This window comes from Aplidium turbinatum, chromosome 9, assembly GCF_918807975.1.
Source record: "Aplidium turbinatum chromosome 9, kaAplTurb1.1, whole genome shotgun sequence".
Classification (NCBI taxonomy): Eukaryota; Metazoa; Chordata; class Ascidiacea; order Aplousobranchia; family Polyclinidae; genus Aplidium; species Aplidium turbinatum.
The window spans coordinates 6384333-6400056 of NC_137480.1; positions in this window are offsets into that span (position 1 = coordinate 6384333).

Below are 15724 nucleotides of genomic sequence, written 5' to 3' on the forward strand. Positions count from 1 at the left end.
TTCCAGTTTAGTAGTATTTGCTGAATCATGCGATCGTACTGGTATTTCAGATAGGTCTGCAGCACTTATTGCTTCATCATTTCTACAAGATGTGGGAGTTGTAACGGATAGCGAATCTCAATCAGTCATAGATAAAAGCAAAGTGAGAAGAGCGAGAAAAGAAATGAGGTTTTCAACTCAAATGGAAAGTAGGCCTATCATGTGCATAAATTTGCAAAGCATATATTTTGATGGCCGAAAAGATTAAACCATCAAACAAAATAAAATTGCTGGGCGACCTCGAAAACATTTCGCAGTTGAAGAAGAACACATTACTTTACTTGAGGAGCCAAGTTATCATTTCATTGGTCATTTTACTGCAGCCAACTGATCTAATGTGTCAATAGCTACCGCGATTCTTGAATATCTTGGATCCAATAAAATTAGCTACGATAAATAATGTAATGGCAATTGGATGCGATGGAACCGCAATAAACACAGGTCAAAAAGGCGTCGTGATAAAGGAAGATCATTTCCAAAGCCACTTCAATGGTTAATATGCCTACTCCATAGTAATGAGTTGCCTCTTAGGCATCTTATAAAAGATATGGCAAGACCTGATAGCTTCACTGGGCTCATTATAAAGCAGCTAGCCACAGTCACACAACTAGATGTTGTAAAATATAAAGCAGTTCCTGCACCAGAGATTGAAATTGATGAAAATGACCTCAGCACTGACCAAAAATATCTTCTACACATGCACAGAGCAGTGAAAATTGTAGATATATCAATTCATTTCGCATATAGGAGTCCAGGTATGATGAACCACTCAAGATGGTTGAACACAGCCAATAGAATTCTACGTTTATATGTTGCATCTAACGCGTCAGCTGTATTGGTGGAATGTGTGGACTATAGGCTATTATGAATGTTTATATTCCAGTATGGTTTGCCATTATAAAGGAAAGCAATTTCACTAATGGCCAAAAACATTTCTTTAAAAGTCTACACTCTGCTCAGAAGCTATCGAATAAACTCCCAATATCCTCAACAAAGTAATATACAGGAATGCGTTTTATGCCCATTCTGAAAACATTTGTAAATGTTTGTAAATGACAAATTTGTGTAAACAACATCATGATAACAATTCACGTGGAACTGTACAGTGCATTCCATTTACGGAACCTGCAGATCATATTGCTTTTATTCTGAAGTAAATTATAGGTTGCGTTTTATAGCTGCAACTGATCAAACGTAGGCTACTATTGCTTTTAGTTTAAGCAAGACTACGTCTTATAGTTTGTCAGTTCGTATCATCCTGCAAAGTTAATGGACAGAACATAAATGAGCGTACAGCGTTAACACCATCTCGCCCTTTTGCGACAAGTTTGTTTATTGAGCAATGACAAAATAGCATCTCAAATTGGTGAAAATTCAGCATTTTGGTCGTCGATGCGGGGGCAGTAAACCTTAAGCTTCGAACATGCCTTTACATAGGAAAGTTCTGATAACATCCCACTTACAATTTATAACTAGCCAGTAGAAAAATTATAAAAAAAATTATGTTAAAACGGAAAGTGAAATTTTCCTTTTTTTTTCAAAAAATTGAAAGTTTGACCCCCCTGCGGGGGCAGAAGATGCACCCCCAAACTGATGAAATTTTGCACACGTAATTTTTTCATGCATGTGCCACTTTTTATGACTAGCCGTTTTTGAATTTCGAAAAAAAGTCAAAAACGGCCCACCCTAACCCATATACTTTAGCTTCAGAGAAGTTTTGGAAACATAGAGACACAACTTGCTGGATCCAATGCTTTTACAGCTGTTTAGCAAGCCCAAGTTTTATATGTGAAGGTTAGGGTGCATAGAACTCGCCCCATGAAAAAATTTCTCATGGCAATGTATGAAATTTGTACTATCCTTAGAAAAGTGGCTTTTCGTGCTTCTCGTGGGGATGGAGGACAAGTAACTCCTCGTGCCCCATCCAGTGAGTATTATCTGCACATAAGCAGATGAGAAACGAAACTTGCCAACAAAGAACATCCACCCGGACGGCAGAGCTGCAAGGAGCAATTGATAAGTTCAGATGCTCCCATCATTCTGCAGCTCAACAAAGAAGGCTACACAACAAGCAAGATTAATGTTGTGGAGCAGCTTGCCTATACCAATCGGACACTCGTCATCCTCCTCCAAAAGACTTCCTACACATCTGCAGATAGGCTAGCTATTCCCAACTACACGCTGGCCAGGTTTCCCTTAAGCAGGAAGTACGGCATTGCCACGTTGGTGCATGAGAGCCTAAAGTGGACCTTTGTCGACAAATCTCCAACTAAACGATAGGTTTCTGGGCAGCCGATTTGTAGCAAGAATTGACAGCGATAGACACGTGTTTCGCCCATGAGGCTGGGCTCATCAGTATCGCACCGTATTCTTGCCACTGGGGTAATCGACCGCCGCTTTATGGTTATGGTTAACTAGTTTGGCTTCTCCGTAGCTCACACATCAAAGATAGCCCTTGTCCAAACGAAAATAGCACAAGTCTTCTTGTTAGAGGCGCTAAGTGGCTTGTAGACACCGAAGACATCCAGGACTTAATCATTATGGTTAGCGAATTGCAACTGCTGCTCGCTGTACTAGTGAGTGCTCAGCCTTGTGCTGACGGCCGGGAAGAACGCTTCTTCTTCACAAATCTCCAACTGTTGCCGAGATTGAGTAGGTGTGCATTTGTATCTCAGACTACAACATCGTCTACATCTAAAATCCCCCACCCTCGCGAATGTAGCCACCATCCCTTCCAACGTTCCCCTCCCCAAGTTTCTACGCTGGCGATTTCAACTGCCAGCACACCGACTGGGATTGCAACAACACAAGCAGCGACAGAGAATTGTTGACCGACTAGGCCTCTACAAACCACCTTGACCTGCTTTTCAATCTAAAGGAAAAAACCAGTTTCCACTCAGGTCGCTTGGGAACAGGGATAAATCCTGACTTGTTCTTCGCAAGTGTCGACAGCTCTCTTTCAGACAGACCTGTGCTTGAGAATTTCCTTCCGTCCCTCATCATCGCCCAACTTGTGGCTCCTGTCGTAAGTTCACCTGTGAAGCGATGGAACTTTAAAAAATCCGATGCGAATCAATACAGCTTCTTGACCAATCAGTCTACTGCAAAGTTACCATCACCAAAAACATGCATGACTCTGAGTGTGAGGCTCTCTATCGCTCCTACCTAAAAGTCACACTGGGTACTGCTTCTAACACCGCCGCTACCAGATTACTTGAGCGGCTGGACGCAAAGAAGCTTAAGCGATGAAACGAAGCACCGACGAAATTCAAACCACCGACTTCTCACACTCAAGCCGCAAAGAATGGAGTATCGTCAACAACCTCACTGGGCGCTCAGCAAACTCTACTCGCCAGTGCCCAGTTTCTTATGCTAATGCCATCGCTTCCCTGCTAGTGCAGAACGGGGTCTACGAGACAAAGGACAGCAAGGCATCTCGTCTTGTCGCCAAGGAAGCATTTGCGCTGTAGCGAGTAAAAACACTACAAAACGAAACAATCTCTGGAAATTTCACCGCAGAGGAATTCGCCACCGCCCTCTACCTAGTGTAACCACACAAGTTTTCATGGCCGGATAAGATATGCCCTGAGCTTGTGCTCCATGTTGGCCTGCAAGCACATCAATATCTGCAAGGTATTGATTTGCCTGTAGTCGAAAACTGCTCAGTAATGTTATTGATCGGCAATAACTATGCAGTTACCCACCAATATCTTGAAAGCAGATTTTCACCACGTCCGAACATAAGTCCAGATGCCATCTGCACTCCACTAGTTTGGCTTCTCCGTGGCTCACACATTAAAGATTCCCCTTGTCCAAACGAAAATAGCACAAGCCTTCTTGTTAGAGGCGCTAAGTAGCTTGTAGACACCGAAGACATCCAGGACTAAATCATAACCGACGAAAGAGAAACAATTTCACCTTCATGTCGACGCAGACTTATTCTACATGGAAGGCCTTATGAAATTATTTCAATCTCATAGAGAACTACACGAATTTGGTTTTTAATTCTTTCTTGATAACCCAATTGTATACGACATGATGTGCAGACGGTTAACCGGCTTTGATGGTCACTATCAGCTGCCACTTTTAAGGCGCAATGACTGCGCTACGCTTCCTGACAGCCGCGAGATGGTGCAAAAGCACCTGAGAAGCCTAATGAAACGTAATTCTTTTTTAGAAAAATTCATTACTCAAGTGGAGTCAAATCTGGAGAAGGGCTACACCGAGGAAATACCAGAAGACGACATCGACAACACTAACCGAAAATGGTAGATACCGCATCATCCAGTTATGAACCCAAAAGAAGCCAGATAAGATGCATGTAATATAGTCCTGAGCTGCTACCTCTGACAATCGATGTTTAAACGATTACCTCATGTCCGGTCCCGACCTAAACAATTCTTTGGCTGGTGTATTAATGCGATTTCGCAAGGGCCGAATCGCAATAGTTTCTGACATTGAAGCAATGTTAGATTGTGAATGGAAAAGTTGCTGTTTGAAAAATACTGAACACGTGTTTACACTGTCGACGTAGAACCGCAAAGCCAGCAGTGCAATTTATGGCGGAACTTCCGGAAGCACGACTTCATATTTCAGAGCATCCGTTTCGCAACAGTACTGGCGTTAACTACTTTGAACCAATAGTCGTCCGCCAAGGGAGAAGTGACGAGAAAAGATACGGCTGCCTGCCTACTTGCTTAAAACTACTAGAGCCATACATCTAGAGTTGGAGCCGGATAACTACCAACTCATTTATGAACGCTTTGCCACGATTCATTGCTCGCCGTGGACCAATAGGGCGTGTTGATTTGGAAATTTTTTTTTTGGCAAATTTCTCCAATGACGGGGTCTAAAAATATGTGCTTGGATCTGAAAAACACGAATCTGCTAATATTTTCGCATTTGCAAAACGTTTAGCTTGGTAAATCTGCGTTTTAAAAAATAGCAATAATTGCTATGGGAAAAAGCATTGGCTTTTCACGATAATAGGCATTAAAACAACACTTTCATTTCTTAACATGAAACAATCTTATTCAGGCAATTTCCAGAGTTTTATCAACATTGTTCTTGCTTAGGACCTACAAGATTTTGTCCATTGTTGTTTTTATTGTATAATGTGAGGCCACCATAGGTTGTAGGCATTCTGAATTCTATATGTAATTTGTGCAGCATTACAGAGATTATACGGTAGCTATTCTGTTAAGCTGGCCAAGGATTAACATTTGTTTAACTTTAATTTAATTTGTTCTAGAATTTGCAATGACAGATAAATATGTTGGCACTTCGAAAACATTATTTATTGTATAGTGTATATACCTGTGGATAACACATCGGAAATTACTACAAGCATGAAAGATGCTAAGAAACTGAAGAGAACATTAAATTTGTTTGTGGCAGTTAAAACATTTACATAACAAGTTTCATCAAGTCTTGCTTTGACTCGTTCTTTGACATCAGCCGCCGACTTGCCTCTTGCCCTCTGATATAGCCTTCACGTTTCTCGTGAGTATACACTTTGGCTGCTGCCTCTGTGACTTGCTTCACACACCTTTCTATTGACTGGGTATGGCAGGGCCAATTTGGAACTTGCATGGGCTCATCAATAAACTGCCTTACTACACCCCCACAGACCAGTCTATCAACTCCAACAGAGAAGAAGCATCGGGGTTGATTGAAGGTGTCTTTCTGGGACGAACGGAAAGATCACCCAATGTACAGCCATCTCTACCTCTAATGTCAGCAATCTTTTGTACTCCAACTTTCCTTTCTTCAATATCTTTTAAGCAAAAGAGTGTTTGAATTACCATTTCACTAAACACGTACCATGCTGAACGCTTGATTGATGGCATGACAGCGTCCACCACAACTTCCTTCTGCAGCCTTAGCAGTTGCAGCTGAAACATGATATGACGAGGACCTTCTGTCCAAGTGTGCTTTATCTTGATGTTGAACCAGCACGGAAAGTAAACTCCAACAACGTATTCCACTATTAGTCTTAAGTTGTTGAGGGTTTCACCTTTTAAACCATGTTTTGAAAGCCATATGCGACACAGTCTGTTTGCTGTTGTCAGCCACCTGGAATGGTTCACGGGACCTATTTCAAGAAGTGCAAGATTTGTAGGAAGTTGCCCTGTCCTTATGGTCTTTGCGATCCTATATCCATACATTTGATCAGTAAAGAGATCCCTTATGACATCGTCATGCGGTGAAATCAGAGGCTTTCCAATGGAGATTTTGGTAAATGAAGGATCCACTTCAAGTTCAGTAGCAGTGTCTAGCATTTTTCCAATCTTGCCTGTCCACTTGTTATGAGACAATGTCTTCCCATCCAGTTTTGTGATCAAGTGACGTAAGGGTAGCTCATTAGTGTGTAGAACAACCAGACAAGCTTACGACCAAGTTTCACCTCTACCCAGTGCATGCAACCACCCCCCCAACCAGTATTAGCGTTCGTTGAATCACCTCCAATGGCTTGCAGATTGTTATCAATACCCTTTTTCTTAATGAAATCAACGAGATTGTCTGCAATAACTTCTGCTGGTTTTTTCTGTAAGCTTTTCTCAGAAGTGAAATGGTACAAATATCTTCCACCTGGCTCACTACATACACAATAATGCTCTTCTTTAATGACGCTGGGGAACTGACGATCGGAATTATCTGCTTTCAGCATAACTTTAGTCATATCTTGACGACTATCAAAGAAAATACCGTCAATTTCACCCCTGCTACAACGATCATCAAACTCTTGATCTAGAAACTTCATAACTTTTTCTTGGGCCCTCTTGACTTTACTATGACCAATTACAAGACTCTTGTCTTCTTCACTGATCAAACCAACATCTATTAAGGCAGCGGTGGAGATGGCAGCTGCAGCACGTAGGCCAACACCATATCTGATACTTTGCATGGCAACATTACGTATCTCTAACGTGTTGTAGAACTGCGTGTTGCTATAAGCGGAAGATGCCGATGTACTTGGCATTTGAACTGTGACTTCCTCATCTTGAGTTTGAGCACTGTCACTTTCATCATCTGAGAAAGTAAACGAAACATCTGACTGACAGTTTTGCCTGTATTTATCTATCCTTCTTTTCTCATCTTCTTCCCTTTTCTACCTTCTTTTCTCTTATGCTCTGGCAGATCTGGTAATGCAATCTGCTGTGTCCAATTGAACCAGTCTTTTCCCTCTGACCTTTGATGAATGTTAGTTCTATCAGAGGGATCTTTATTTGCTTAGGGCAAATACAAATAACATGAGTTTCTTGTTTACATCCACCATCTTTTGGGCAACCAAATTCAAAACAGCTAACAATTTTACATTTGCAGTTAAGAATGTCGAAGAGTTTGTCAAGTTTTGCAGTAAACTCTTCTTTGATCATCAGTTTTCCTCTCCCAAGAGAAATGTTTTTTTGCTTGCTCCCAGCTCTCTCGAATCTTTCTGAGGACAGTAGCTTGCGAATTTAGCACAGGACTTTCAAATAACCTGTTTGCTCGTTGCCATTTTTCTATAACTTGTGGGTAAATATCTTTAGCAAGAGCAGCTGTCGGATAATTCCTCACATCTTCGCAAATTTGTTCTCTTACCAGTAAACCAAATCGCAAAACATCTCGAAGAGTTGGAAGCTTTGACGGCAACAACTCCCTGCTTGTACCAATGAAGTTACTTCTATGTGTGAATGCACTAAGCCTCGTCCTTTTGGAAGCCATTCAAACAGTAACAGAAATCTTTGACCTCGAAAACTTTAAGAAGCACAGCAGCAAAATGTCTTTGTTCTCTTCGGTAAACTCAGCTGTATATAACACTCAATCCAACATAAATCTACTCCTGAAAGTAGTTTTAACTTAACTCGAAGTAATTCACGTCCTACAAAAAATTCATAAAAGGACATGACACTTTTTTTAGATTATGCATTGTTTAATTAAAGCTAAGAGAATGGTGTTTCACCCTCACCACGTTTATTGTAACAGTAACACTACCGCAAACCTGTAAGTCTTAATTGCAAAGATAAACTTACCTTGCCAACAATAGTAAAACTTCTCACGCGCTTATAATAGTAAAACTCTCACAAAACGTCATAACGCTTGCTAACTACTTTCATTTTTGCTACAACCAGCCCCCACCAGTGCCAACAGATGCAAATAATGCATCATTATTACGCAGTAAGGTTAGCATTGATGTAGATACAGTTGTCGCAGCAAAATTCTGTGCTACGTCACAATTGGAAAAGAAAACTTACTAATTCCTATCAGCTGGAGGAAAACTTGAAGAAGCAAGATTTCGATAAGCTATTTACCAAGCTAAACTGCTTTATTTTTCGTTTAAAAGGGTATTTTTAGAAGTTTTACACCAAGCCACAACTTTTTAGCACCAGTCATTGTTGGGATTTGGCAATTGAAAAAATCAACACGCCCTAGTGGACCAATTACCAATATCTTTTCCGACAACGGAAGTAACTTCGTTGGTTGCCACAGAACGATCAAAAGAGAACTTCAAAATTGGAACAAAAACCAAATTCACGATTATCTTCGACAGGAAGGATTCGAATTGGAATATAACCTACCCCTAGCAAGTCATATAGGGGGTGAATGGGAAAACATGATAAGGACCGTCAGCCAAGTAGCCTACTTCTAAATATTTTACCAAAGCGCCCATTAAATGACGGCACGCTTGACACTCTCTTGCTTAAAGTTGAGGACATCGTAAACTCCAGGCCACAAACTGAAGTTAAACTCGGTGCAGATGAAGATCTACCCCTGACACCTAATCACTTGTGAAAATTAAATACCAAACCTAGCCTGCCCCCGCTATATTCAACCGAAAAAGATTACTTGCATAGTGACCGATATCGGGCTGTGCAGTATCTCTCCGACTGCTTTTGGAGAAGATGGATACAGTAATACCACCGATCGATAATTTCTAGACCAAAATGGCGTTCCAGGAATGCCAACATCAAAAAGGGAGACACTGTATTGCTCAGTGACACTTTAATTCCGCGACAAGAATGGCTGCTCGGTAAGATTACAGACACATTTCCTGATAAATTTGGAAATGTAAGAATGGTCATGGTCAAAACTTCGACAGGAACACTCAAACGTCCAAACACCAAACTTTGCGTCATTGTTCTGTTTGAAGGTGAGAACGCCATCTTGATCAAGATGATGATATGTAAAGGGATGATAGATGAACTGCGAAGTTGCAGAACTTTCTTTCGATGTGTTGTAACTAACTGTATGTGCTTATTGTAATATGTATATTGTATACCGTAAATGTAATGCCAAGCAATCTGAAGTTCAACATTTCTCTATTTGGATTGATAAAATTTACGTTTCATGAGAAGAAGGTCTATATGCCCTTTTTCGGGCCGGGAGTGTGTTAATTTTATAATCGCCTTGAATATCATGTCAAGTATCAGCCGACCAAGCGGTGCTTGTTGTCTCTAGAAAACCTCTAAAGTGCCAATCGTGTCTTTGTGTTAATAGATTATTACGTTACTTTTACAGACATAAAGCTTGCATTTACTTAAATTCATATCTCTTTTTCCACGGAGTTGGTGATCCATCGAATTGTCCAAAAACTATTTCATTTTAGCAATCCTTTATTCTTTCCCAAAAAAAAAGTTTAAATAATGGATTGCTGTCAGTTTTTGGTCTGACTCACAAAATGGCGTCAAAATCTGTGTTTTTGTCGTTTAATAAAAGCTATTTTTAACTTTAACTTTTGTTGAAAAACAATATTCATGTCATTGTGCGGGTTGAAAATTGATTGGCGTTCTTCATCATCTATTTAACCCTTATTAGCACAGGGATTTTAAGTAATTTAGTCTTAATCGGCACAGATGTTGACAAATTGTCAACATGGCATTTCCTTGTGTTTTTCGATACAAATGCGCTGGCTTCAAAGTGAAGTTGTTATTTTAGTTGATTTGATGTTGATAAAACCTTAACAAAACAATCATTAATCCTAAATGGGAGGTCTGCTTCCTACCCAGGACATAGTTTTAGCTTACTAGCTTTCAGATAAAATGCAAAGAAATCTTAACAAGCGAAGTTTTGCCACGTATATTGCAAACACAAAAACGAAGAAACGTGCAGCACTACAACAAATCGTTCAGCATTCCAAGCAATATTGGTTCTTCTGAAGTTTTTTGTGTCGTGGGCAAACCCGCAGCTACAAGTGACACATGCAGATTGAGTATGCTTTGCCAGTGGCGTAGCTAGGGAATGTGCCGCCCCTTCAAGAAAAAGCATGTGAAAATGAAATTTTTTTAATTGACTTAAAGTGGAATTATTGTTTGTTTTGAACCAGTAGCGCAGCCAGGAATTTTGAAAGGGGGGGGGGGTTTAAGGGCCGTCGGGCTTCGCCCGACGGCGTCTTTGCTAAAGACAACACTCAGTGGCGGGGGTCTGGGGGACCTCCCCCAGAATATTTTGAAAAATTACTTTAAATTTGGTGCATTCTGAGAGCATTTTCAAAAAAAAAGTGTGGGTATAAATCCCCTGGTATAAATATTCCTGTAAAATGGTGCTGTCCGGTGGCATAGCAAAAACATAAGATCATGTTTTCTTGGGCATTTTTCGGTAACTTAATAAAGCTAAGTCTCTATGTTTTCTTGTTGCTAATGCCTGGCTGAGATATTTGAATGTTTGGTATTGGCAAAACTCGCTCTTTTAATGGAGTTTCGTTTAAAATTAGGCAAACTTTGTTTAAGAGACATAGAGACTGAAAGCATCATTCTCAATATCGTGACATCACACGCGTGCCAAGGGGTGGGGGGGGTGGTTGTAACCCCCCCCACCCCCCTGGCTACGCCATTGTTTTGAACGTCGCCATTCTGTTTGCTTTTATTTTTCGTGTACTTTTGCATTATCAACAACAACAAAAAAACGTCCTGTCTGAAAGTGCCGCCCCCCAGACGTGCCGCCCGGGGCGGTCCGCCCTCCCCCGCCCCCCTAGCTATGCCACTGCGCTTTGCACATCTGTAGCATCTTCCCCGTTTGATATTTTGAACTGTGCGATTGAAAGTGCTTGAAGTAGCAGCATCCATGAACCCCAACTTTTCAGCAAGTAGTTTAGTTTCTTCAGCCAATTTTCTTTTGTTGACATACGGTTGAGCAAGCTGAAAGCTAAGTTGTTTGAGAAAATCTGTTTTTTTGCTACTTTTCCCATTGCCCCTCATTATGAAAAATGCGTTGTTACCGGCAACATTTATCAAATTTTAATTTATAATCTTTGGCCAACAATTAGTTTTTCTCAAGTAATTGAATTTTTCACAGTTTACATCAAGAGTGTCAACTCCATCATTATGCTTGTTATAATGCATGATAACTGTAAGTAGGTTTCTTGTGAGAGTCAGTGATGGAAACAGAAGAGTGTGAAGAAGACATCATGAGGACATTCCTGTTTCGTTTTGGTGCAAATGACAATAGCAGAATCTTGTTCAAATGGTCATACAACGCTTCAGTACTTTCCACCTCTCTTCTCTTGCTGATTTGAGCTGCGATGGAACTTCACGGCGACTAGCCATTACTGTTCCTACCAATGTAAGATTTTGAAGCAAAAAGTTGCAAACCAAACTATGAGATGGAAAACATCTGACAACGTATATGTCCCGACTACTACCAAAGTAAACAGAACACAGGTTCATCACTATATCATTTTCAAGATTTCTGTGAGGAGCCGAGTCGGGTTCACTTCCGGAATAAATAATACCACTTAGAGCAAAACCTGATGTGGCTTCACACAGCCAAAAGAACTTTACACCATATTTCCTTGGTTTCGATTGCATGTATGTTCTTCCAGGAGTTTAGCCTCCATATCCGACCAGTTGTTCATCCACAGTCAACGCTTCCTTAGGGATGTAGGCGTTGCGCAGATTGCTGTTAAACGCTTCCCACACCTTTCGAAAAACAACTAAACTGTCGACCATTTGTCTTTCTGGTCGATTGCGATAGTGATCAAAGCGCATGCATCGTAGCAGAAATTTCAATCAATTTAGTGCTATAGCCACTCCATAAAATGGCCTACTGTTAAGAGGATCCCACAATCGATGTAAATCGGTAAAGTTATCTCTGTCCAAGCCAGCAAGTATCATAATTGCAAGACCTGCTTCAACTTCTTCTATTGTGAAGTTTTTGTGTTTAGAATTAGGCAACAGCTTACATCCGTGTCTCACGTACTATCTGAAGTATAATTTCAGGCCGATAAAATAATTTGAAGGCATCCAATTCAAGTTCAGGAACAGCATCAATCCGAGGCTGTTACGTCAATATATTTCTTCTTCTGAGCTTGCCTGGAAAAGGATTTGCATAATAGGTTGCATTGCCAGCTGTTATTGGTACTTGATCTTCATCTTCTGAGGAACCATCATTAGATTCTTGATCTGCATCGCTACCAGTCTCGTCATCTTCACTTTCTTCCTCAAAGACATCTATATCGGACAGTACCTCTTCTTCCAAAGGTAGTTCATCAACATCTGGTATGGACTCACATCAGCAGCGTACCTAGGGTATGGCAGGCATGGCTCGAGCCATGGGCGCCACATTGATAGGGGCGCCAAAATCGGTTGGTAAAAATTAAAATTTGTGACTTACACTTTCTTCAAAATCTAATTTGCACTTAATAGCCTACAATACAATCAGGTGGATGATGACGACTTTCCGGCCAAAGAAGAATTTATCACTCTCCTAATGAACGAAGCGTTGAAACTTGGTTTCAAGGGGAAAGGTTTGGATTGGAACCATTCTGGTTTAGCAGAATCCAGGACGCACCAACATTAGCGACACGCGCATTAAATATCTTGACATTTTTTTCAACAACGTATCGTTGTGAACGAAGGTTTTCAACTGTCTTGGGAATGAAGACAATGAAGCGCAATCGCATGGATGTCGAAAGCGACACAAGAATCGCCTTCAATACCACAAAGCCCAGGATCAGAATCAGAAAGCTGGCGGCTGAAGTCCAGGTCCAACCTTCGCATTGAATATTTACCAGGCATTGTCATCTTGTATTCAGCATTGTATTGCATTTTGATTGTCATAGTTATCCCTCTGATATACATAGCAATAAACACTTTTGTATTTGAAAATTGATCTTTTGGGTAATTGGCACACTTCAGGGTAGAGATTAGGGTAACAGCCAAAAAAAGGTTGAGAACCACTATTTTAGCTGCTCATTTTTTAACTTGGATCTAATTTAAACAAAAATTAAGTCACAAAAATTGCCCACCTAGTTTCAAACTAGGGGAGCAAAGAAATGGCTAGGGGGGCAAGCAAAGGGATTGCCCACCTGGTTTATATGTGAAAAGATGCTATGCCATGTAATAATTATAGACCAAGCCTATTTTTTAACTTAACATTTACTTGCCCTTTTAAATTCGGATTTCATTTTACGAACAACAGTTTACGAACAATTATTTTACGAACAACTGTTTACGAAGAATTGCTTTACGAACAATTGCTTACGACCAATTTGCCTACAACCGTTTTTTAAACAATGGCTGGATTTAATGATGTTTACAAAATTCAATGGAATAATGTCTTTCGAGCGCCAGTAACTATCGTAATAATTCCACATGCAACAAATAACTTAATGTAACATACCTTCCAAACTCAATGTGTTTCATTTACAAAGAAACTGTCGTTTGCAGTTGCAATATGTTCTCTGATTTTTTTTTGTGTGATTGTCAATTTGGTTAGCCAATTACTATCGTATGATAATGTGCCTATTTGCAGATGTTATGGTCCTTATGAATATTTTATACAATGATTTCATTTGCTGAGAAGTGTTCCTTATATTGTTGTTTAGGCGGAATACATTTGATTGCGGCCACGGTCAATCGAGGGTTAAACCACATTAGGCTTCGACCCTTCGTTTGGGGACAAGTAGATTGACGCGCTTTAGTTGGTTTGTAGCGGTGGAGCCTAATTTGTATTTAAAATAAGACCAGTATGAGACACTAGCAAACAATATTGACATTAACGATACATACGACAAACCAACGATATTAGCAAACAGTAGTAACTAGAAAGTCATAACAAACTTATGTCCGCACACTTAAACTTTGCCATGGGCGCCATTTTGCATAGGTACGCCACAGACTCGCATTCACTACTACTTTTAGCCTCAGCATTAAAGTCGCTGTCAACATCATCAGAAGTTATTTGCAGTTGTCTTAGGGCCTCTTGATATGAAAATCTTCTCTGTCTGTCTATCAGTAAATTTGCACCTTACTGTAATTAACCGAAACAACCTTTGAATTTCAAATAGTTAGCATTTCATGTAAGAGCTAATACTCATGTAAAGTCTTGTAAGAGCTAGTTAGAGATAAGGCAAACGTTTCCAACACAACTGCTTTGGCAGTATTTTTCTTCTGAGTTATGTCAACTGGCAGTCTAACTCCTCCTGGCAGTCTAACTCTATTCTGACTAGGACCTACTCAGACAGCTATTCACTAAATACACGTGCAACTTTCCTGCACGTCGCTGGTGATCACTTTGTGATAATAGCTAGCTACTGTATAATGGCTTTAAATTTCAAACTCCTGTAGTTTCTGATTGTTGACATTTTGTCAACAGATGTGCCGATTAAGTTAAAACGCAAATAACTCATTGTGGAAACAATTTAACGTTTTGAAATCGCTACAGCAGTAAGCTACTCAGAAGTTCTCCTTCGTCACTGAATGTTGTTGAGCTAGTGCACAAGGGGCGAGAGCAGTCTCACACAAAAAAGTCGATGTTGACAAAATGTCAACGCATGTGCTGATAACGTTGGCATAGCATGGCCAACTATAACTCAACGTCTAAATGACATTTGTCTGTATGTGTCCGTAAATACTGTCGTAGTGCATTATTTCTTCGAAGCTTTCGCCGCATCTTGAAAGATGCAATATCAACGTTAGCGAATGATTGTTATCCGTTTGCTTCATCAACCAAAGCATACGATTTGAGGATATTTTTTCTTCACTTTGTCTTTAACACTTTGCTCCTCAAAGGGAGGCTAGATCTGGCCCCCCCTCATATTTCCTTTGATGACTTGAAGCACAGTGATGCCATGCACTTGGTTTTTCTTGAATTTTCCAAAAATTTCCAGGCGGATCTGATGATATTAAATTTGATGCTAAAAGTTGTGTAGTTTTCTTGTGAATTCAAGATTTTAGTGAATTTTTGCTACTTCTAGCTAACTTCCAGCAAAGCGTGAAATGGATTACATTGCGACAGCAAGCCATACGCTCATAATTGCTTCGTGCATCGATATGCGCGAGCAGAGAGGAACATCCTCTTGTTTTCCATTGTTTGGTCTGACCTCAATAACACAAAGCGCGTTATTTCTTATGCTACAAAAGAAAAGCCAGTGATCACAAAGTTGTTAATTAGAAACAATAATAGCAAGCGTTTATTTTGCTTTATCAGCTTTACGAAGAATAGCAATCTACGATCAAAATAGTAGGCTATGCAGTCCAAAAACTATTCAAACAGTTGTTTCAACCAGATAATATTCATTGACGAATAAAAAACGTTACAATAAGAAATTTTCCCTTGAGTAAACCACGAAAAACCTGGTTTCGAAATAAACGTTCTATGGAAATGCTCATTCGTGTTTTGACAAAACTTGTAAATGAAGAAATGTATCACTGCAAATGCTTTTGGGAGAAGCCGGAGAAATAGCGTTTTTGCAAACAGTAGTTGT